At 41.3% G+C, this 24,992-nt stretch overlaps 1 pseudogene; it reads right to left on the bottom strand.

Moving 5' to 3' along the window:
- Window positions 1-17,899: 17,899 nt before the first annotated feature.
- The window catches only part of LOC102861740, a 15,554-nt pseudogene continuing 8,461 nt past the window's right edge, over window positions 17,900-24,992 (bottom strand).

Here is a 24,992-nt window from a genome sequence, read left to right as displayed (position 1 = left end):
GGAGGGTAGAGAGAATAGTGGAACAATGAATGAGTGGAAGCCCAAAATCTCTGTAAATGCTTATGAAAATTAATAAAATATAATTATAGAAAAAAACAAACAAACAGCAGACTGAGTTAGGTCACTTAGCATAATGCTCTCCAGTCCCTGCCAAGTTAGGCAGTAATTTACAAAATCATTGCTCCCGCATGTAGTGCAGTAGTCCATCGTGTAAATGCACCATAATTTTTTAATTCATTTAATTGTGATTGGACATCTGGGCTGTTTCCATGTACTTGCAATGCTGAATAACACTGCTATACACATTGGTGTACATGTCTCATTTTGTGCCTCCATTTTCATTCTCTTGGATTATGTTCCAAGTAGTGGAATAGCTGGATCATATATATAAGACTATTATTGTAGAACATGTATTAAGATCCAAGGAGGGCAGCAGAGGGGTGAGGATGGGCAGGGAATTGGTTAATCATACTGCTGTTGTTGTTTTTACATGCTGCTGAATCACCTAAGACACATAGCAACCCCATGACCTCATGTACAGCAGTTTTGACTCCTGCCCTGTCTTGAGCCAGTCTGACTAATTCCAACAGCCCCATTTTCCCAGTTCCTATGTCAGTTCATCTGATCTGGGGTCTTCCTCTTCTGTGCTGTCTTTTGAGTATAATACCCTTCTCAAAGGACCAGTCTCTCCTGGCCACGTGCTCAACATCTGTCAGAAGGAGTTAAACAGTCCTAGCCTCAAAGGAGAAACTTGGTTTCACTCTTTCCAAGACAGACCTATTTGGTTTTTTGACAGTCCACAGTATTTTCAAAACTCTTCTCCAGCACCACAATTTGAAGGTATCAATTCTTCTTCTGTCATCCTTAGTTATTGTGCAGCCTTCTGATGCATAGCAAGTAACTGCAAAAACCATGACATGGATTAGGTACACCTTAGTCTCTAGATGACATTGTTGCTTTTTAATACTCTGGAGAACTTCCTGACAGCAAATTTCCCCAACTCAATTCATCTTTTGGTTTCCTGACTGCTGGTGCTAAGAGTGCTGATTGTGGAGTTAAGCAAGCTCTAATTGTTAACAACCTCAATCTCTTCTCCATCTATAATGGTGTTACCAATTGGCCCAGGCACGAGAATCTTAGTCTTTTTGATGTTGAGCTTCAATACATATTGAAGACTGTAGTCCTTGACCTTCTGCAGCAAGCACTTCAGGTCCTCCTCAGTTTCAGCAAGCAAGGTTGTGTCATCTGCATAGCATAGGTTAATGATGATTCTTCCTCTAATCCTGATGCCACCATTCCTCCTCATAAAGCCCTGCTTCCTGAATGATCTGTTCTGCATATAAATTGAAAAGGTATGGAAACAGGATGCATCCCTGACACACTCCTTTCCTGATTTTGAACCATGTAGTGTTTCTGTGCTGGGTTCTGAAGACTGCTTCCTGATCCAAGTATAGGTTTCACATAAGCACAATCAAGTGTTCTGAGATTCCCATTTTCCTCAAGGTTAGCTAGGATTTGTAGTGATCCACACAGTCAAATGCCTTTGCATAGCCAAGGAAACACAGATAGACATTCCTGTGGTATTCTTTGCTTTCTGCCAAGATCCATCTGACATTGGTGATCATGTCTCTAGTGCCAAAACTTCTTCTAAACCCAGATTGTATTTCTGTTCTCTTTCAATTTACTGTTTCTGACATTTCTGGATAATCTTCAGCAGGGTTTTGCTAGTGTGTGAGATGAGTGATATTGTTCGATAATTTCCCCACTCCACTGGGTCACCTTTTTATGGAATAGGAATAAATATGGATCTCTTCGAGTCAGTTGGCCAGGTAGTTGTCCTCCAGATTTCTTGGCGTAACTTGGTGAGCACATCCAGAACAGTATTTACTTGTTGAAATACATCAACTGGTATTACATCAGTTCCTGGTGCTTTATTTTTTGCCAAGTTCTTCAGAGCATCCTGAACTTCCTCTTTTACCATCATTGCCTCTTAATTATCTATTGTTTCTTAAAATTCTTCTGTTTCTGCCAATTCTTTTTGGTATAATGACTCTGTATACTCTTTCCATCTTCTTTTAATGTTTCCTGGATCATTCAATATTCTGCCCAAAGCATCCTTAAGCATTGCAACTCATGTCTTGAATTTGTTCTTTAGTTCCTTCAGCTTAAGAAATGCTGAGCCAGTTCAGCTCTTTTGATTTTCTGACTCCAGCTCCTTGCATAATTCATTATAATGCTTTGCCTTGTCTTTCAAAGCTGCCCTTTGGAATCTTCTGTTCAGCTCCTTAACTTCTTAATGTCTCCCTTTTGCTTTGGCTTCTCAGCACTCTAGTGCAATATTCAGAGTCTCTTCTGACATCCATTTTGGTGTTATTCTTCCTTCTTTGTAATAACCTTTTGCATTTTCATGAACGATATTCTTGATATCTTCCACAGCTCATGTTGGTCTTTGTTCATTAGTGTTCAAGACCCCAAATCTGTTCTTGAGTTGATTTTTAAACTCAGGAGGTATAGAATCAAGGTCAAATTTTTATTCGTGGCTATGATTTAACCTTCTTTAGCTTTAATTTGAACTTGCATATGAATTGTTAATAGTCTGACTGTCCCATAGTCAGCACCTGGCCAAGTTTGTACTGCTAATATTAAACTTATCCAGTGGTGGAGGGAATGTGAGTGGGTAAAGGAAATGGAAAAGATTCAGTGTGAAAAACAACATGCCACTTCTCTGTTGCTTGGTAAGACTCCACATTGTCAAAGATAGGAGCTTGGTATATCCTAAAAAACAAGATAGTTGAAGGCGTTCTATCACTCACAAGTTTCAGTGTTTAACAGTGACTCTAGTAACCAAAAGAGCATGGTGCTAGTACAATGACAAACATATAGACCATTGGAACAGAATTGAGATCCCAGAAATGTACCCATCTATCCATAGTCAACTGATATTCAACAAGGAAATAAAACCTATCAAATGTGTAAATATTAACTTTTTAACAAATGGTGATGGAAAAACTAGACTTATAACTGCAGAATGCTAAAACAGGATCTACAGCTCACACCATACATAAAAATAATTTCAGGTGGATCAGACCTCAGAATAAATCTCCAAATCGTAAAGTTCACAAGAGACAAAATCTGACCAAATTTAGAAAGCCTAGCCTACAATATAAAGGGACTGCCAAATACAGCCAGAAATGCACAATCTGAAGAGAATAAAATTGATGACTGGAACCTTCTAATGATTTAATCTCTGTGCTCATCAAAAATGTGTTCCAACAAGTTAAAAAGAAAACCTAATGACTAGGAACAAACATGTGGCAATGCCATCTCAGACAAGGGTCTCATATGAAAATTTACAGAATCCTATAGGGCATCCGGGAAAAAAAAAGACTGATAACTGCAAAATGGGCAAAAGACATGGAAAGACTTTTCACAAAGAAAGAAGGACATTTGGATGGCCAACAAGCACATGAAGAAATGTTCCAAATCACTGGCAATAAAAGAGAAGCAAACCAAGACCACAATGAGACAGTAACAGGGGCAAAATTTAGCAGGGCAGCAAGTAATAAATGTTGGAGAGAATGTAGCAAGATAGAAACTCTTATACATTGTTGGTGGGGATATAAAATGGTGCAATCACTCTGGAAGGCAGTTTGGTGTTTCTTCAAAAAGCTGAACATAGAAATTCCATATGACCCAGCTATTCTACTGCTTGGAATATACCCTGAGAAAATGAGAACTAAGGCACAAACAGAGAAGTGTACAGCATTTTTCACCATAGCAAGAACATGGAAATAGCCCAAATGTCCAACGACACTGGAATGGATTGAGAAATTATGGTACATTCACACAATGGAATACTATGCAACTCACAAAACAATGATTTTGTAAATTACTACCTAACTTGGGAGGGACAGAAGAGCATTATACTAAGTGAACTAACTCAGTCTCAGAAAGACAAATACTGTATAAGACAATTATTGTAGAACAAGTATGAGGATATAAAGAGGGGAGGCAAGGAGCTTAGTTATAAGGTCACACAATTTGATGGTTAGAAGGAAGGATGGATAAACAAAGGTGTGAAAAACAATGCATACAGACTTTATGAACTTTATAAGTAAATTAGTGAAAAAATTAAAAAAATATTAAAGAAATAAAAGGACAATTCTGTTCAAAGCTCTTGCTGTTCCTTATTCTTTGTAATACTCTCTTGTATACTTGTAATTTATACTTAACTTTCAATTCCTATGGTACTTTTCAGAAGACAATACAGAATATTAGAAACAGCACCAAACTAGAAGTCTGGAAGCCTTGGCTTCTGTTTCAGTTTTCCCATAAATTCTATCCTCCCTGGCTTTCTTCTTTCCTCTGGAATATGAGGGTTTAAACACTTGGATGACATTTTTGATGACCACAGAACAGTCAGCTCAAAACAAGGACCGGCTGTGCTGTCAAGAAGAAGGAACTAATCTCATAGGTGACAAATTACTTTTCATTAATCAGCAAATGGTAGAAGACTTATTTCTGAAATAAGTATGCTTTATTTAGAGGTAGAGTGGATAGAAGGAATTAATTTTCCAACAATGACTACAAAAGTGTATGCATTTGTTAAGTGTCATTCTTACTTTTTGTGATCTATCACAAGCCATAGTTTGAGTAAGGGACTGTCCAAAAAGTCTTATTGGTATCAAGATGATTCTGACTCGTAAGAACCCCATGTGTGAAAGAGCGGAATTTATATAGAATTTTACTGACTGTAATCTTTCCAGAAATAGATTGCAAGCACTTTCTTCCATCACACCACACCCAATTTTTTAAAGAAACTGTTATTGGCATGTATCATCAAGTTGGAGCTGACTCATAACTGACCCTCAGAAGGGTTTTCAGAGGTTTTAAATCACATAAAATCTTAAAATTTAATCTATTGTCTGTATATTGGTGACTTTGGTGGAGAAGTCTGTAGAGAGAGTTGCACTGCTAACCCAATTGAAGCACCCCTCTGATGGTTCAGATCTACCAGAGCCTCCAAAGGAGAAAGATATGAAATTTCCTCCTTTGATATTTACAGTCTAAGAAATTCAATAGAGGTTCAGCTAGCTGATAATAGAGGTCAGTGTAACTTCTGTAATCTTTTGGATTTCTGCCCTCCTGGAGGCCAAGGATCATGGTTTCAAACTGTTCAGAGTATTATTGGTAGTTGGAGTTGCTAGGAGGCTGTCTTTGTTCTTGATGGTTTGTCCTTACAGGTTACCACTGAGACTCTGGTTGCCTCATTCAAATGCTACTTCGTAATCTCCAGTTCCCTCCTGCAGTCACTGGAGTTGACTAGAAACAAAGTACTCTTTGGATTAATAAAAGCAACTGAAAAGGGCATACACATACAGGGGAAAACATATAAATATAATTGTTATTATGTGCTGTTGAGTTGCCTGTGACTCATAGCGACCCTATGTACAGCAGCTCTGAAATCTACCCTATCCTGAGCCAGTCTCACTGACTCTGACACATCTATCCCCCTTACCCTAGCTACTGTATTGTATGGATTTCTTCTAGTCAGTTGGCCAGGTAGTTTTCCTCCAGATTTCTTGATACAACCTGGTGAGCACATCCAGGGCAGCATCTGTTTGTTGAAATAGATCAGTTGGTATTCCATCAATTCCTGGAGGATTTATTTTTTGCCAAGTCCTTCAGAGCAGCCTGAACTTCCTCCTTCATCACCATTGTCCCTTGATCGTGTGTCTTGAAATTTTTCTGTGTCAGCCAATTCTTTCTAGTACAGTGATTCTGTATACTCTTTCCATCTTTTAATGCTTCCTGGATCATTCAATAATCTGTCCATAGAATACTTAAGTATTGCAGCTCGAGGTTTGAATTTGTTCTTTAGTACCTTCAGCTTAAGAAATGCCAAGCAAATTCATTCCCTTTGATTTTCAGATTCCAGTTTTTTGCACTTTTCATTATAATATTTTACTTTGTCTTCCTGAGCTTCTCTTTATAATCTTCTATTCAGCTCCTTAACTTCTTTATTTATTCCTTTTGCTTTTGCTTCTCAACACTCTAGTGCGTTATGGTCTCTCCTCCTCCTCCTCCTCCTCCTCCTCCTCCTCCTTCCCCCTTCCCCTTTTTCTGTCTTCATAATGACCCTTTGCATTCTTTGTGGATAATATTCTTGATATCCTCCCACAGCTTAGCTTCTTTGTTGAAATGCCTCACTCCTGTTTCTGAAATTATTTTTAAATTTAAATGGTACAGACCCAAGGTCAATTTTTAATTCCTGTGGATTTGATTTCACCTTCTTTAGCTTTAATTTGAACTTGCATTTGAGTAGTTGGTGATATGTTCCACAGTAAGCATCTGGTCTAATTTTCACTGCTAATTGAACTTCTCCAATGTTAGCTTCCACAGTTGTAATCAATCTGATTCTTGTGCATACCATCAGTGGAAACTCACGTGTATAGTCTGCATTTATGTTTCTTATAAAAGGTATTTGCTCTGAATAAATCATTGTGCAGAATTCTATCATTCTATACCCAGCCTCATTTCTGTCACCAAGTCCCTGTTTACTTCTTTCTGCTTTGCAACTTTTGCATTCCAGTCACCCATTATTATCAATGCATCTTGATTCATGTTCGATTAATTTCTGGTTGCAACAGATGGCAAAAATTATCTATTTCCTTTTCTTTGGCTCTGGTTTTTGGAGCATAAATTTGAATGATTGTGGTATTAATAGGTCTTCCTTGCATGCATATGGATATTATCCTGTCACTCCCAACATTGCATTTCAAGATGAATCCAGAAAATGGCCTTTTTAACTATGAAAGCAAAAGTGATCCCATTTTTTCTCACCTTTTCACTTCCAGCATTGTAGATCATGGGATCGTGTTCTATGCCAATCCACCCCATTTGGGACCCATGGGCACATGCCCCTTGCTTCTCTCTCCCTCTCACTGGACTCAGTGCACATGCTTGTTCACCTCCCTCATCGAAGTGGGACAGTGTGCATATGTCCGTAAGTACCAACAGTGGAATACTAAAATGAATGCATTGCTTCAGCATCTAAAAAGCAGAGCCTGGACTACAAAGCACCATTTACTCAGCATCTCTGCAGGGAGCCGTTAAACACATCACTTTCACTGACCTTCCCAACAACAGCAAGGCCAGTGTCACTTCACCAAGTTACTGGTGAGAGCCACCAATGACCTCAGGTCATTCAGGTCACTGCTCTCAGAAGTCCAGTATTCTCAGGCAAACGGAGCATTTAAATTACAGCATCAGGTCAAGGGTGGACAATAGACAGGTGAATAGAGGCCTATATACTGTACTGAAGTGAAGGTTCAGCATTATCCTTTTTCTGCCTCACAATCCTCCAAAGCTTTTCTGATAAACTTATTCATGTTTGCATAGATTGATTTGAACACTATGGTTTTATCTCTCTATATCTATTTTATTTTTTCACTGTTGATTTGTTTTCAAAGTTCCAACAACAGAAAACATGTTGGTATTTCTATATCTCTTCTCTTTTTCAACTGTGAATGAAAATGAACATATAAGTTGTTATTCACTTCACTCTTTAGCTACATAATGTGTAAACAGAGATGCTGCCAATCCAGAGGCACAAAGTTTGAATCTACCAGCTGCTCCATAGGAGGAAGGGTGGTCTCCTCTTGTACTATTTACAGCTTCTGAAAAACCCACTGCAGAGTCAGGTATGAGTCCAATCTGGTACACAATTCATATAAATTGACCCCTACTTCCAATCTGTTTCATGTCCTTTTTCAAATAGTTAATTGCCCATAATGTCTGATAGTCCTTTCATTTCCAATTGAACTTCCTTTCACCTATTCCAATATTGTCTTTTTAAATCTATCTATACTTTTTCTGCTCCTCCTGCCACACTCTCCCTGAGACCTCTAATTTTTAGAACCATGGTCTTATATAATTTTTTTTGACTGAGTTATTTTACTCAGCATAATGTCCTCTAGACTCAACCATGTTTTGTGTTGTTTCACAAGCTCTTCATTGATTTTCAGTATTGTTTAATGCTTCATTATGTGAATATATCAGTTTCTCTGTCCATTGACCTGTTGATGGGCCCTTGGATTGTGGCTCTTTGCTAGTGTGAATAATGCTTTCATAATGAGGCTATGCACATATCTATTTGTGCCACCACTCTGACCTTTAGGTAGATACCCAGTAGTGGAGAACTGGATCAAATTATGTGTCTATTTTTGAGCATCTGAGTTAATGCCAGGCTGCTTTCCATAGTGTTATACTAATTTACAATCACACCAGCAGTGCATGTGGCCTTTTATTTCTGCATACATCCTTGCCAACATTTGTTGCTAACTATCCTGTTAAACTTTTCCATTGCTGCTGGAATGAGTTGGTAGCTCACTGTTGTTTTCATCTACAGTTGTCTAACAGCTAGTGATGTTGAGCATCTCTTCATGTTTGTTGTCTATCTGAATATCCTCTTTGGTAATGCAACTTTTCAAATCTTCAACTCACTTTGTAATTAAGTTTTTGTCCTTTTTCTGTGCAGGTGCTGAAGTGTTCCATAAATTTGAGATAAAAATTTCTTGTCAGATATGTCATTGCCAAGTATTCCCTCCAGGTTTTAGGCTTCCTTTTGACTCTATTGGAGAACTTTTCTGATCTTTGTTGTTGTTGTTTGTTGTTATTTGCCGTCGAGTCGTTTACGACTCATAGCGACCCTATGTACAACAGCCCTAAACCCTGCTCTATCCTGTGCCAATCGCACTGCCTCTGACACACCCATCCTAATTACCCCAGTCACTGAATCAATCCATCTCATAGAGTGTCTTCCCATCTTGTGCCGTCCCTCCACCCACCCAAGCATGATGTCCCTCTACAAAGACCTGTCCCTCTTTGCAACATGCCCAAACTATATCAGATGAAAACCCAGAGTCCTTGCCTTCAAGGAGTTGCTTGGTTTAATCCTCTCCAGGATGAATCTGTTTTCTTGGCACTGCATGGTACATTCAACACTCTTCTCCAGCACCACAGCTCAAAGGCATCAATTCTCCTTCTGTCCTCCCTAGTCATTGTCCAACTCTCTGGTGCATAACAAGTGATTGCAAAGACCATGGCCTGTATCAGGCGCACCTTGGTCTCCAGAGAGACACCGTTGCTCTTGAGTGCTTTAGAGAGGTCCCTAACAGCAGACTTTCCCATCGCAATACGTTTTTTGATTTCCTGACTGCTGGTGCCAAGAGTGTTGACTGTGGAGCCGAGCAAACTGAAGCTGTTAACAATCTCAATCTCTTCATCATCCATCCTGACGCTGCCAATTGGTCCAGTGGTGAGAATCTTTGTCTCCTTGATATTGAACCTCAGTCCATACTGAAGGCTGCAGTCCTTGACCCTCTGCAGCAAGAATTTCAGGTCCTCCTCAGTTTCAGCAAGCAAGGTTGTGTCATCTGCATAACAAAGATTGTTAATAGATCTTCCACCAATTCTGATGCCACAATTTTCCTCATAGAGCCCAGCCTCCCAGATAATCTGCTCTGCATACAGGTTGAAAAGGTATGGAGACAGGACACATCCCTGGCATACACCCTTCCCAATTTTGAACCATGCAGTATTACTCTGCTCTGTTCTGGCTACTGCCTCTTGGTCCAAGTATAGGTTTTACATTAGCACGATTACATGTTCTGGGATTCCCATTCTTCTCAAAGTCAGCCACAGTTTGTTATGATCCACACAGTCAAAAGCCTTTGCATAATCAATGAAACACAGATATACATTCTTCTGGTATTCCCTGCTTTCAGCTAAGATCCATCTAACATCAGCTACAATATCCCTAGTACCACGACCCCTTCTAAACCCAGCCTGGACTTTTGACAATTATCTGCTGATGTGCTGTTCCAGTCGTTTTTAGATAATCTTCTGTAGAATCTTGATCTATGTAGGATTGGATTTTTCGAATCTCCCATTCATGTATTTATCCTCTCCTGGCTATGAATGAATTCTTGATTATATTTCAAAGTCTGTCCGTACCATAGATTAATGATTCTTAATTTCTTCCTTTTCCACCTCTTATATCCCCCCCCCCCAGAGCTTAGGTATCTGATTCATCTCGGGTTGATTTTTGTGTATAGCGTGAGATGTGGATCTTGTGTCAGTTTTGTGCAGACAAATGTCCAGTTTTGCTAGCACCATTTGTTTGAAAAACTGTCATTTACCCACTTAATGGATTTTCTTTTTTTGTTAAAGATCAGTTGATTGTAGACCTCTGAAATGATTTCCAAGTTCTCACTTCTATTCCACTGGTGTGTTTCTATTGCAGTACCAGTATCCTGCTGTTTTGAGATCACAAATTATGATGCCTCTTACTTTGGTTTTTATTTTTCAGTAGACCTTTACTAATTTGGGATCTCATTACTTTCCAAATGAAATTGTAAATTATCTTTTCTATCCCCTGAGAGAATGGATCCGTATCAGTATTGAGATAGTGTTGAACTGGTAGACTGATTTCGTAACATTGTCATTTTCACAAACTGAGTCTTCCTATCCATGATCATGGTATATTCATGTAAGTCATTTTTTGTTACTTATGGTAGTATTTTATAATTGTCTTTATGTGCAATTTTTGAGTTTCTAATTATTTTTATTCCTAAGTCTTACCACAGAGATGCTACCCTGCATCTGGCTCAGATATTGAGGTTTTGTTCACCACCCAGTCGTATCTGAAATCTGACCTGGTTTGTTACCCCAACTTCAATCTTTTCTGAGACTTGCAGATAAATTGTGCTATGGAAGATGGCTTGACTTCTGTTTTTTATAGCTTTTTAGTTATTTCTCTACTTGTTTGATTTCTAGTTTGTTCTTATAGGAACAATGTTTATCTGCCAGTTTGCTGTACTGGGGTGGCTTTCATGGTACTGGTGTGCTGAAAGCTAGGCCACTAATATTTCAAATAACAGTGGGTCCTCCTATGGTTGAGAGGACTCAGCAAAGCTGTCAGACTCAGACAGACTAAAAAGCAAGACTTGGTGTCCTCTTCTGAAATAAGAGGCCTTAGAACACCCTGTTTTTTATATCAGAAGACTCTTATATTAGAAGACTTTTATAAAAAAAGGAAGAGAAAAAAACCAAAACAAAACCCTGAATCTCCTATTAACAACTAAGAAATGGAACGTGTAATGTAGGAAGTATCAATCTAGGAAGACTGGAAGGCGTTCTAAATGAAATGGAACTCATAAATAACAACATCTTTAGGCAGTAGCCATTTAAGGTGAACTAACATTGGCAAGTTTGAGTGTGACTATCATGTGATCTATTCTGGTAGGACTGTGAGGAGGATGTAAATAAAGCAATGCATGAAACACAAGGTATATAATTTAAAAAGAATGTACACAGAGTTTGTATGCCAAACAATATAAAATAAAAAAAAATATTTTAGAAAGAGCATTTAGAGAAATATCCTGAATTACAATGCTGTGAGAAGGATGCTACCCATACACATACAAGGAAGACTTGGTAATAGAACTCTTATTCAAATATACACACCAATAACTTACCAAAGATGAAGAAATTGAAGATTTATTCATTTTTTTTTCTTTTTTAAATTTTATTTTATTAATATTAATGAACATTTACTGAGATTTTGGATTTCCATTCATTCATTGTTGCACTGATTTATTCATTTTTATGGTATAAAATTGATGGAGCATGCAGTCATGATGTTAATAATAAATTGTTGCTGAAATGCAACAATTGAAGATAAAATGAAGAGTGAATAGTTGGAAAACCTGGACTTGGAAATAGGAATGAGGCTGGAGATAGAATGATGGATTGTTGTTTAATCAATAATTTATTCATTGTAACACCTGTTTTTTTTTTTAAATGTGACCAGCAATGAGGCACATGAACTTCACCTGAGAACTACATTGAGAGCAGACTGACCACATCAGTGGTAAGAGTGGATAAAGGTGCTCAAAAAGAACAGACCAAACAAGGAGAAGTGCTAGCTGTGGAACAGACTATCAACTACCTATATACCTGAGAGGCGAGGATAATCAAACATACTTGGGTCATGAATTCAGTAGAGTCTGGTCTTTGGAAAAGGACCTCGTGCTGGTATAGATGGAGGGGACAGTAAAACAGAGGAACCCAATGAGATGAATTTACACAATAAATGTAACAATAAACTTAAGTGTTTCAGGGATTGTGAGGATAGGACAAAGTGCTGATCTGTTGTTCATAGGGTAGAAATGAGTTGAAGTCCACTTGTCATCATGTAACAACAACAGCATTACAAGGCAGAATTACAAGGCTCTAAAAGACATATTTTCCCCATGAATTTGCCACAATTCTCCTCTTCTAAATCATCACTTCCTGTCTCCAGATACAAACACTTATTAGATTTGCATACATCGTTCTAAAGATACTACGACCTTATCAATGAGATTGTAATTTTTGTCACATTTTATTGACATTTAATTAAGATAATTCTGTCCTGTGACTTTTGAGATACTGAGAAACATCTTAGTTCTCTACCCTCTGCACTCAATGTGTTGACAGAAATTATGTCATCTGGTAGGCCGACCTCTATGAGGGAGGTATGTAGCATCAGGATTGGTGGAAGACTCATCAACAACCTGCGTTATGCACATGACACAACCTTCTTGCTGAGGCTGAAGTGGATCCGAGGCATTTGCTGCAGAAGGCCAAGGGCTGCAGCCTTCAATATGGATTGAAGCTCAACATCAAGAAAACCAAGATGCTCACCACTGGTCTGATTGCCAGTATTAGGAGAGACTGTAAAGAAATGGAGTTTGTTGACAACTTCAGTTTTCTTGGCTCCACAATCAACACTTTTGGTTCTAACAACCAGAAAAGAAAAAAAAAAGATGAATTGCATGGAGAAAGTCTGCTATCAGGGACCTCTTCACAGTACTGAAGAGCAATGATGGCAATGTGGAGATGAAGGTGCGCTTGATGCAGGTCATGGTCTTCACAAATATTGGGTATGCATCAGAATGCTGGACAATTACTAGGGAGGATAGGAGGAGAATTGATGCCTTTGAGAAATGGTGCTGAAGAAGAATTTTGAATATTCCACAGACTGCTAGGGCAACAAACCGTTCGTCTTGGAGTAGGTGAAAGCAGGCTACTCCTTGGAGGCAAGGATTCTAAAGCTCCATCTGACAGAGTTTAGGCATGTTGCAAGCGGGGACCAATCTTTGGAGAAGGACATCATGCTTCGGAGTGTGGAGGGACAGTGCAAGAAAGAATGACCCTGGATGAGATGGATTGGTTCAGTGACTGAGATAATGGGGGTAGGTATGTCAGGGGCAATATGGTTGGTTCATGATAGAGGAGGGATCAGAGCTGCTGTACATAGGACCCCTATAAGTCACCAGCGACTAGATGGAACATAACAACAACATAAAGAACACAGTTACAAATTCTTCTTAAACATAGCCAAACACTTCACAAGATTGACCTTTTGGGTTTGAAATTTTCTCCTTTTATCATCATCCTCTGTGTGTATTTGTGAAAATTTTATTTTTCTTTATTTTTTGCTAAAGTGTTATCTATACTGAAGGGTATACTGTTTTATTTTCATCACTAAATGATCCAACATCTCTACATTTGTTTAGATTATACTATCTGCATATCTCAGGGTGATACTGAGTCTTCCTTCAGTCTTGGGATTTCAGAGGCATTTAATCACAGAGGAGGAGATTTCCTATGCTTCTAATGTAGAACAGCAAGTGGATTTAAACGGCTTACTTTCAGCATTGCTACGAAGCTTCTTGCTGCAAACAAACTTACATGAATTGTGCAGAAAACTCTATGGTTAGTTGTCATGGGCTAGGTGGAGGGATGGAGGGAATGGGTATGACAGTGAGAACGAACTCATAGACCCTTTGGTGGGCTTTCAGAGGCAGTAAATCACGTGGAAGGAAATTGCATAACCTTCTCCATCTGACTATATAGTGGATTTGAACACTTGCCTTTGTGGTCGCATGCAGCTTCTTACCTCTAGGCCCAGAATACAGGTTAATTTTTTGCATGATGGAATTGAAGAGCAGAGATCACTGCACAATCCTTGTGAATGCACTAAATGCCCCCGAAATGGACACTCAAATTGTATTTTCTGGTATGCATATTATTAGGAGATCATTTCAGGTAAATGGCTAATATTTCCCTGGTGACAGTTCACAGTCCCATCTTCCTTCTCTCCCATGCCCTCCGCCCTCCTGTGTCCACTCTTCTAACTGCTCTTTCTACCTCCATGGAACACTTGTGATCCATGGACGCCTGCACCATGCCTTCCCTCTCCCCTTCCCCCCTCCTTTTCCTTCTCCCCCTCCTGCTCTCCCAGACTGAGTTGCATGCTCTCCCTTCCTTGCCCTGGAAAGTTGAAGTTCAGAGGTGATTTTTCTCCAGCATGTCGATTGATTTCACTGGTCCTCAGGAAAGCTGTGGACGATGGTGTGGGGGAAAAGGATAATGCTGAACCTTCAGAACAGTATTTAAGCACCAGTGTGCCCCTCTATTGCCCACCCTTGACCTGATGCTGTACTCTGAAAGCCCTGTTGGTTTGCGAACACTGGACTTCTGAGAGCAGTTACCTCAATGACTTGAGGCCATTGCTGAATCTCACCAATAACTTGGTGCAGTGACACTGGCCTTGCTTTTGTTGGGAAAGTTGATGGAAGTGGCATATCTAAAGGTTCCCAGCAGAGATGCTGAATGAATAGTGCTTCATAGTACAGGCCCTGCCTGTCTAGATGGGTCTCTTGCTGCTGCAAGTTCTGGACTGGTCCTCCAGGAGGGCTCTAGCCTAGTGGAAGTGAGTGAATGAGAATGGCTTAAGTACACCAATTAAAAGAGTTTTTATTGTAAGCAGAGAACTGCGAGAAGTCCAGCCTGGGTTTAGAAGGGGTCGTGGTACTAGGGATATTGTAGCTGATGTTGGATGGATCTTGGCTGAAAGCAGGGAATAGAAGAATGTCTATCTGTGTTTCATTGATTATGCAAAGGCATTTGTGTGGATCATAACAAACTGTGGCTGACTCTGAGAATGGGAATCCCAGAACACTTGATCGTGATAAAGCGAAACCTATACTTGGACCAAGAGGCAGTCGTCAGAAAAGATCAGGGAAACACTGCATGGTTCAAAATTGGGAAGGGTGTACACCAGGGATGTGTCCTATCTCCATACCTTTTCAACCTGTATGCAGAACAGATTATCTGAGAGGCTAGGATCTATGAGGAAAAGTGTGGCATCAGGATTGGTGGAAGATCTATTAACAATCTGTGTTATGCAGATGACACAACCCTGCTTGCTGAAACTGAGGAGGACCTGAAATGCTTGCTGCAGAGGGTCAAGGACTGCAGCCTTCAGTATGGATTGAGGCTCAATGTAAAAAAGATAAAGATTCTCACCACTAGACCAATTGACAGCATCAGGATGGATGGTGAAAAGATTGAGATTGTTAACAACTTTAGTCTGCTTGGCTCCACGGTCAACAATCTTGCCACCAGTAGCCAGGATTTTTTTTTAAAAACATATATTGCGATGGGAAAGTTTGCTGTTAGGGACCTCTCCAGGGTACTGAAGAGCAATGGTGTCTCTTTGGAGACTAAGGTGCATCTGATACAGGCCATGGTCTTTGCTATCACTTGTTATGCATCAGAGAGTTGGACAATGACCAAGGAGGATAGAAGGAAAATTGATGCCTTTGAGCTGTGGTGCTGGAGAAGAGTATTGAGGGTACCATGGACTGCTAGGAAAACAAACAGTTTAATCCTGGAAAGGGTCAAACCGGGCTGCTCCTTGGAGGCAAGGATCCTGGGGCTTCGTCTGACATACTTTGGATATGTTGTAAGGACGGACAGATCCTTGGAGAGGGACATCATGCTTGGGAGGGTGGAGGGACAGTGCAAGAGGGGAAGACCCTCTATGAGGTGGATTGATTCAGTAACTGGGATAATCGGTATGGGTGTGTCAGAGGCAGTGCAATTGGCACAGGATAGAGCAGGGTTTAAGGCTGTTGTACATAGGGTCGCTATGAGTCGCAAGCGACTCGACAACACATAACAACAACAACATACGCCAGGACTGTGTCCTATCTCCACAGCTTTTCAATCTATGTGCAGAACAGATTATCCAGGAGGCTGGGCTCTATGATGAGAAGTGTGGCATCAACAATCTGCATTACGCAGATGACACCACCCTCCTTGCTGAAACTGAGAACCTGAAATGTTTGATGCACAGGGTCAAGGGCTGCAGCCTTCAGTATGGATTGAGGCTCAATATCAAGAGGACAAAGATTCTCACCACTGGACCAACTGCAGCATCAGGATGGATGGTGAAGAGACTGAGATTGTTAACAACTTTAGTTTGCTTGGCTCCACAGTGAACACTCTTGGCACCAGTAGCCAGGAAATTAAAAGATGTATTGCGATGGGGAAAGTCTGCTGTTAGGAACCTATCCAAAGTACTAAGAGCAATGGTGTCACTCTGGAGACTAAGGTGCACCTGATACAGGCCATGGTCTTTGCAACCAGTTCTTATGTGTCAGAGTTGGAAAATGACTAGGAAGGATGGAAGGAGAATTGATGCCTTTAAGGTATGTTGCTGGAGAAGAGTATTGAATGTACCATAGATTGCTAAGAAAACAAACAGTTTCATCCTGGAGAGGGTTAAAGCGGACTACTCCTTGGAGGCAAGGATTCGGAGGCTTCGTCTGACATACTTTGGACATGTTGTAAGGAGGGACCAGTCTTTGGAGAGGGACATCATGCTTGGGAGGGTGGAGGGACAGTGCAGGAAGGGAAGACCCCCTTTGAGGTGGATTGATTCAGTGACTGGGGAAATTGGGGTGAGTATGTTGGATACAGTGAGACTGGTACAAGACAGAGCAGGGTTAAGAGCTGTTGTACATATGGGCACACTGAGTCGCAAGCGACTCAAGGCACATAACTAACACCACCAACAATTGTAAGGTACATCAAGTATGATCCCTAGTGACCCTGTGAACAACTGGCCTGAAACCTGTCCTATCCTGTGCCAGACTCACGGTCTCTCCAATGCATAGCATACAATTGCAAAGACTATAGTCTGGATCAGGAGCACCTTAGTCTCCAGCCTGACGTCATTGCTCTTCAGTACTTTGGTGAGATCCCTGACAGCTGGCTTTCCCAATGTAATTAATCTCTTGATTTCCTGGCTGTTGGTACTGAGAGTGTTGACTATAGAGCCAAACAAACTAAAACTGTTAACAACCTCAATCTCTTCACACACACACACCCCCCAATGCTGCCAATTGGCCTAGTGCTGAGAATCTTTATTTTCTTGATGCTGAGCTTCAAGCCATATTGAAAGCTGCAGTTCTTGACCTTCTGCAGCAAGGGCTTCAGGTCCTTGTGTCATTTGCATAACGCAGGTTGTTGATGAATCTCCACCAATCCTGATTCCACATTCCTCCTCATACAACCCAACATCCTGGATGATCTGTTTTGCATACAGCTTGAAAAGTATGGAGACAGAGTACATCCCTGGCAGAAACCCTTCCCAATTTTGAACCATGAAGTGTATCCTTGCTCTGTTCTGACAACTGCCTCTTTGTCCAAGCACAGGTTTCACAAAAGCACAATCAAATGTTCTGGGATTCCCATTCTTCTCAGAGTCAGCCACAGCTTGTGATTCACACAGCCAAAAGCCTTTGCATAGTCAATGAAGCACAGATAGACATTCCTTTGGTACTCTCTGCTTTCTGCCAAGATCCATCTAACAATAGCTATAATATCCCTAGTACCGCAACCTCTTCTAAATCCAGCCTGCACATCTGGCAGCTCTCTGTTGATGTGTACAGAAAAAAAAGAATTGGTACCAAAACAGAGAGGAAAAATGATGCTCCAATTATATTGCATAACCATCATATAGAGCAAACGCCATGTCTTTCTCTCTCTGCTTGAAAAACTACTCTTGGCCCAGCGAGGTGTATTTGACAGCCTCCTCTCGCTCCTGTTGAGCCCGCCTTTTCATGGCCTCCCACTCCGTCCTCTGCTCCTTGGTGTTGGACTTGGATATCATAGACTCAGGGACATTGGGCTTCCTCCATGGAATCGGCTATAAGCTGAAGTCTTCCAGTAGAAATTGGGTTTGAGGTTTAGGTGGAGACTGCAGCTTGCTCCCTTGGTGGCCACAGGCTCTCACTGGAAAGCAGCACCAGATGCTGCTGTGTAGGCTGCAGTCTTCTGACGAACAGACTGGAGGACACTGGGCCGAGCAGGGTTGGTCACGGCTAGTTGGGCTGGATTTGGGAAAATTGGCTGAATTGGTCTCTCAGGACCCTCCAAAGGTGCACTGGCAGGAGCTGGCTGGGATAGACTGCAAATAATGGCTTGAGCTGAATTGGTGGAACCAGGCCTAGAAGGGAGATGGGAAGCCAGAAACTGTGGTTTTCTAGGAAAGAGCCTTGCTTGAGGCTTGTCCAAGGTGAGAAAAGGCAAAGGTACCAACTTGACCTTTCCAAGAGATGGCTCCTCACCCTGGGGTGGAGATGGATGATTCTCTGTGTGGCCATCAGGTTTCTGGGCTCTGACTTGGATTTGCTCAGGCTCTTCCCCCTCAGGTGGGATGTGAAGCCATGGTTTGATAGCTGGGGCTAGCTGAGGGTCTTTGGAGGAATGGAGCCCAGTTTTGTTATCACCCCTCTTTCTCAGATCATGGAATACCTGCACAGACTCCAACATGTGCATGCCCACAGTGCTGTGAGGCTTCTTAAAGGTCTCCGGGCCAAGCTCAGGCTGATTTTTTCTTCCTCTTACTGTTGATGATGCTGTTGCTGAAGCAATCCTAGAACTTGGTTCCCTGGCTGCTTACTTTCTCCAGCTTTCTTGGCTCCTTTTTGCCTTCTCTGCCTGAGTCTTTGTTTTGTTAGTCCTGCCTGATGCCTGTTTCTGAGGTATGCTGGTGGCATGCTTAGCATGACAGATGCTCTGTCACTGGTCTCTGCAATACAAACAGGCACTTCTCCCTCTGGGATATTTACTTGGATCTTGGCCTCTGGGGCATCAGTGATAGACTCAGAACCTTTGTGTTTTTTCTTCCTGACTTAATGCCATGAAGTCTTTATCAGACTTGATTTTTTTTCTGCACCACATCCACACTGTTCCTTTTCGTGTCTTTCACAGCCTTTGGCTTGATCAAGGTCTTTCAAGGAGATGAAACCATGAGGCACATCCATATCTTCTACCAGTCTGGTGATAGATACAAAGCTATTACTAGACTCAAACTCATGTTCAAGTGCCCCTTGGTTCTCAAAACTGAAGCTGATCTTTCTTACTTCAGGGCTTTTAGCATGAGGCTGTTTCTCTTGATCAAGAGGATCAACACAAGCCAAGAACTGGTGGATATCAGGGGTTTCTAACAGCATTTGTGGAGGTTGTTTTCTATTGGGATCGGGTAGGCACCCAGAAATTTGAAAGCTTGATTGTACCTTCATCTAGATTCTTATCCTCCTATTGTTCTTGACTTGCAACTGGAAGCTGTGCAAGGAGGTTACTAGAAATCTCACCTGCAGCTATCACTGGAGTGTCTCCAAGCTCATTTGGCAGATGACATTCAAGTATCTGGATATTTGTGCTGCAAGACATTGGGCATCCTGGTGTTTATGACAAACAAAATATCTGGCTTTGAGATTGCCATGTGAAGGAAGTTTCCATGCCCATGGAACTTTCCATTACCACAAAGGAATCAAGGTAGACTTCCTACCCAACAGCACCAGAGCAGTCAGGTTCTCTTTTCTATGATGAGCAAGCATTTGTATAAGCTCTTCTTAGGGACTAAGAACAGACCCCCGGAGGTTGTTATTGTAGTTCTGACCCTTAACGTCACGAATCTGGGTGTCTTTGTGTTTCTTAGTGTTTTTATAAGTCATAGAAATAGTATAAAGGAAGATTAAAAACATAAAATGTTGTGCAAGCCAGCCATTCTCATAGAGGTTCTCTTTTACTCTTTTGCGTGAGTCAGAACACTTCATGTTGTTTCCTAAAGACAGTGATTGGAAGATATCTCCATAAAATGTGTAAGCAAAGACAAAGTCTATACTTGGTTGCTTTGGATACAGTGTGTGTGAGAAATTATTTGAAAAACATTTTAGGGAATTTTATTTAAAAATTTTTCTATATATCCATAGCTGAGTTTTTTCCATTCAGTTTTTTTGCGATGCTTACCATCCCTTCTCATCCTTGTTAAACCTCCTAGATTGATTTTGTATGTAAACTTTTATTTAGTTTTTTTAAAAAATAAGAGTCTTATACAATAATTTTCTTTTTGTGACTGACTTTATGTCACTCACAAATAATTTGCTTTGAAACTGAGATTTTTAAATCCTTATATAAATGATGTAAAGGGAAATGAGGAAAACTTAAACTGGCGCTAGGGCAGTAAGAGGAATTGCTTTTCAATAGTTCTAAAGATCAGATTCTCATTGCCTTTGAGTTGAAACCAACTTATATCTGACTCTCCATTGGGTGTCTGAGGCAGAAAATTTCCTGAAAGGCAATTACCAGTCTTTCCCCCACCATCAGAGACCAATGGTGGATTTGATCAGCTAAAGATGTTTATGGTTTCGGTTAGAGATGTCAACCCTTATGGACCAGGCCATCAGAGTTCTTTCTTAAGGCCAGAAAAGGGGGTTAATGACAACATGGTGGTGGTCAGCTATGGCAGATGGAGCTAAGATGTCCCTTAATAGACTCTTAAGGTTTTCTTACATGGAACAAAATGGACCATGCACTGTCTTTGGACCAGGTGTTACCTGGAGGCTGGAAACATTGGAGAGCATTGGAAGTCTTCAAATTAAGGTCTACCTCTTCGTGGACTTCTTACTTCCCACACGCAGATTTGACCCTCCTTCTTCTCTCCTCTTGTCCTTTGTACTCACCTTGAAATCTTGCTTCTGAAATGGATTGAGCAGAGATGGAGCAGTAAGTTCCAGAAGTAGAAGGTGGCAGGAGGGCATTTGCAGGCTGAATCTCCTTTAGCACCATCACCATTTCTGGTTGAGGAGCAGGGACCCTACCTCTTATGTACGACTCAGTGTCATAGCATTGTAATAAAGGGAGACCAGGGACCCCCACTGTGCCCTGATTAAAGTAATGTATGTGACTCCCTTCATGGTGGGGAACTGAGAAACTATGTCCCACCCTGATTTGGTGTCCTTTGGACAAGGCTAACTGGTAATGATGGTATAATGTAATAATGAATTGCCATGGGCATGGAAGGCATCACTGTGTCTTGGTCAATGACAGTGACAGTGGAGTCCCCGAGTGAAGAGGACTTCTTTTCAGTGCTTCCTGCGAGGTTCCACTGAAAAATCCCTGGGTAAGAGGAAGAAATATTTGGGGTCTGTCTCTGGTCCCAAGTTGCAGACTGCATTGTTGTGCCAGAAGATTGGTAACTGTAGACACTGTCCAAGAGTGCTTGGAACAAGGTGATAGAGGCTGATAAAAGTAGCCATGCTGAGCTGACAGCTGGAGCAGAGACTCTGGAGAAGTTAGAGGCAGTTCCAGGAAAAGAGAGCTGCAGAGAATCTGGAGTTCCCAGCAGAGATAGATGGGGGAAATTGCCTGTAGGAAAAAAGAGAGTGTAGAGGAATCAGTGAGTCTGCTACGTACTCCTCAGAAAACCTCTAATACCATTGTCCAACCAGTGCTATAAATCCAGCTTTTTGATGGGTGGACTATGATAGGCATTATATTCTGTATTATCTCCAGTGTTCCCGCCATGACAGAGGCATGCAGAATACAAGTATGTGGCTCATATATTGTTCTCTAGGCTAGAAGCTACCTTCTTCCTGGCATTATTTTCTCCTGAATACAAATATTCCCTCTTATAGTGTTTCTTTGAATTGAAATATCTTTTTTTTTTTGAATTGAAATATCTTAGAACTTTAAGGTCCTTAGAGGACTCCAGTTCCAACCCTCATTTTAGAGGTGAGAAAACTGATCTTCAGAGAAGTTGCAAGACATGTTCCAGTTTTCCCATGTCCCATGATATTTGTGGCATTACCAATTTCCAGAAACTAGATGGCCTGTCTCCCTTGCCAGAATCTTTGCTCTGAGCCAGTAATGGAGGTGGACTCTTGGTTTGTTTTCATCTTTGGGCTATTGTGGCTAATGCTGCATGGAATATTCATGTATCACTACGAGTATGTGTTTAAGCCCTTGTATCCAGCTCTTTAAGTGTACACCTGAAGGTGGAATTGCTGGGTCATTTGATGAAGTTATCTTTATCTTTGTTAATGAATCATCCAGTTGTATTCTACTGGAGTTGTATCACTTTATAGTCCCCCAAAATGAGCTTTTTGGAAGGAATAAGTATTTTAATGTTTCTGAGTTTTAGGTTCCTCACATCTACAATGATTATAACACTGACCACAATGACAACAACAATGATAAAAATTACAATAATCACAAAAATCCATATATGATGCAAGGACATATATTTCTTATGATTAATATATAGGGCCAATTGGAAGCATCAGGATGGATGGTGAAGAGATTGAGATTGTTCACAGCTTTAGTTTGCTTGGCTCCACAGTCAACACTCTTGGCACCAGTAGCCAGGAAATTAAAAGGCTCATTGCCATGGGAAAGTCTGCTGTTAGGGACCTCTCCAAAGTACTGAAGAGCAATGGTGTCTCTCCAGAGACTAAGGTGTGTCTGATACATGCCATGGTCTTCACAATCACTTGTTATGCATCAGAGAGTTGGACAATGACCAAGGAGGACAGAAGGAAATTGATGCCTTTGAGCTGTGGTGCTGGAGAAGAGTATTGAGAGTACCATGGACTGCTAGGAAAACAAACAGATTCATCCTGGAAAGGGTTAAACGGGGTGACTCTTTGGAGGCAAGGATTCTGAGGCTCTGTCTAACATACTTTGGACATGTTGTAAGAAGAGACCGGTCGTTGGAGAAGGACATCATGCTGGGGAGGGTGGAGGGACAGCGCAGAAGGGGAAGGCCCTCTATGAGGTGGATTGATTCGGTGACTGGGGTTATTGGGATGGGAGTGTCAGAGACAGTGAGATTGGCACAAGACAGAGCGGAGTTTAGGGCTGTTGTGCATAGGGTCGCTATGAGTCCCAAGCGACTTGATGGCACATAACAATATATAGGAAGGTAAATATACTAATAATAGAAAGCATTTAGTGTTATAGGACTAAAAGATGTAGCTATTAATGAAAAGTGGGGTATATAACAACCATCAACACACAATAAATTTACTAATAACTGTTTTCTATGTCAGACATGGTATAGAATGTGTTAACCAAAAGGTTGTCTTAAAATGATTGTGAAAGGGAGCGACGTGGTGCGCAAGCAGAGCGATGCAGTAAGTCTTATTTGCTGAGGACTGGTGACTTGGCAGCTTAATATCTGGGAACAGACAGCAACCCCTAACTCCCAGCGCTACCCAAACCCTGCACCCCCGATCCCTGCCACAGCACCGTGTCCAGGGACACAACCCCACCACCATCCCAGGCCCGCACACTTTTGGCACACCCTGGTGGCCTCGCCACAACCCTGCACCCCCTGGCGTTGCTCCAGGGCAACTAGAGACTCCTTCATGCAACACAACAACAGCCATGGACAATACAATTCTGAGTCAGCACACAAAGGCACACCATGGAGACAACCATCATCTGAAGCCACCAATCAAGCTGCTGTGGGACTGATCTGCCATGAGAAAGGCTGGTAGGATCCTAATTGGGTTTTCTTGGGCAATGCCTGTTGTCTGGGAGAGTTCCTAAGGTTGACTCACTGTTGGGAATTTGGCTGAGCTCGCTCAGGGCATGCCAACTGCCAAGAAAGAGCGGGCCAGTGATAATTTGGTGGAACTTTTGTGGACACTGCAGACCAGCCAGAGGCGAGTGGGTTGGTGGAAATTTGACTTTGTCTTGTTGAGTCCCCTTGACCCAGGAGCCTTCCTGGAGAGGGGCCACGGTGCAAGGGCAACTGCGTGAGCACCACTGGATGGGGACCAGTGAATGAAAACCACTGGATGGGAGATGGACAGCTGGAATTTGAATAGGGACCCCAGTTGTAAGGACACCCAGACAACTGAGGCATGAGGGAGGTCATCCAAGTGGTTGACCTGCCCTTGTGATTGCCACAACCACGTGCCTGCCCTTCCCTTTTGGCTCCACACCTGTGTCTACACATCTGGTTAATCAACCTGCCTTTAATCTGGAGCACCTTGACCTATCTTACCTACCAGAGGCTGCTCTCACAGGCTCTGAACTGACATTTCCCTGGAGTCAGACGTTCAGAGAAAAGCACAAGTGGAATAGCTACCCAATTGATCTCTAGAGCGTTATCTTCATTGAGAACATATCAATGTCTGGAAGAAAGCAAGCTGTCCCACACAATACACAAGCACAAAGCAAGATATCACCCCCAAAGGGTGACACATTATCAATGGATTTCCTGAAGGCAGAAAGTCTGATGGAACTTTTTGGCACAGAATTTAAAAGAACAATGATTGAATATTTCCAATGGATGAAAGACTAACTTGAAGAATTACAGGATACTACAAACAAAAACCAGGAGGAACTAAAAACAAAACAAAACAAAACAAAACAAAAAACCAGTCCAGAATAATGTAGAGAAAACAAACGAGACATTAACGGCACTAAAAAAAAAAACAGTAAACCACTATCCAAAATATGAGGTCCAATGTTTCAGATGCTGTCAACTTGATGGAGTGGCACATGAACAGAGTTGAAGAGATGGAACAAAGAACCAATGAAATAGAAGACAAAATTGTCACCACGGATTTGCTAGAGCAGAAAGCAGACTCAAAAAGGAAGGAAAAAGAAGAAAACCTAAGAATAATGTGGGACACCATCAAGAGAAATAACATGTGCATCATTGGAATCCCAGAAAAGGAAGAAGCAAGTAAAGGCACTGAAAAAGTTGTAGAAGAATTACTAGAGGAAAACTT

This window comes from Elephantulus edwardii, unplaced genomic scaffold (genome assembly GCF_000299155.1).
Source record: "Elephantulus edwardii isolate Elephantulus edwardi_28Jun2011 unplaced genomic scaffold, EleEdw1.0 scaffold00425, whole genome shotgun sequence".
NCBI lineage: Eukaryota > Metazoa > Chordata > Mammalia > Macroscelidea > Macroscelididae > Elephantulus > Elephantulus edwardii.
Note: the sequence above shows the minus strand (reverse complement) of the source record. Positions and strands in the feature narration are given on the sequence as shown.